Raw genomic sequence first — 868 nt, 5'->3', positions numbered from 1 at the left:
CACTCAGTTTGTTTCCTGCGATTAAGAATTCCTCATATCAATGAGATCATATGATACATGTCTTTCTCTGTTTGACTTATTTCACTCAACATAATACCCTCCAGTTCCATCCACGTCGTTGCAAATGGCAAGATCTCATTCCTTTTGATGGCTGCATAAGAAACCCACTTTAAATATAAAGACATGTACTCATTAAAAGTTAATGGATGCAAAAAAATACACCATGCCAACACTATTCAAATGAAAATAAGAGCATCTATATTAAGTTCAGAGGGAGAGGATATCAAAGCAAGGAAAGTTATTAGGGATAAAGTAGAGCATTATATAATGATAAAGGGGTCAATATTCCAAGAAGACATAACAATCTTTAATGTATTTGTGCCTAACAATAGAGCATCAAAGTATGTGAGGAAAAAATTAATAGAATTTTAAAGAGAAATAGATGAACCACTATCATAGTTGGAGACTTCAACACCCCTCTATCACAAATGGACAGAGTGAGCAGGCAGAAAATCAGTAAGGACATAGTTGGACTCAACAACGCCATCAATCAACTAGATATAATTGACATCCATAGACTAGTTTATCCAACAATAGCAGAATACATATTTTCCTCAAGATCACATAGAACATTCTTCACTATAGACCACATTCAGAGCCATAAAACACACCTTAACAAATTACAAAGAGTAGAGATCATACTACTAGTAGGCTCAGACCACAGTGAAATTAAACTAGAAAGCAATAACGAAAGGATAAATGGAAAATTTCAAAATACACGAAGATTAAACAGTACACTTCTAAATAACAGATGGTTCAAAGAAGAAATCTCAAGAAAAATTTAAAACTATTTTGGGTTAAATGAAAA

Source organism: Leptonychotes weddellii, chromosome 7 (genome assembly GCF_054177405.1).
Source record: "Leptonychotes weddellii isolate Sample4059 chromosome 7, ASM5417740v2, whole genome shotgun sequence".
NCBI lineage: Eukaryota > Metazoa > Chordata > Mammalia > Carnivora > Phocidae > Leptonychotes > Leptonychotes weddellii.
Note: the sequence above shows the minus strand (reverse complement) of the source record.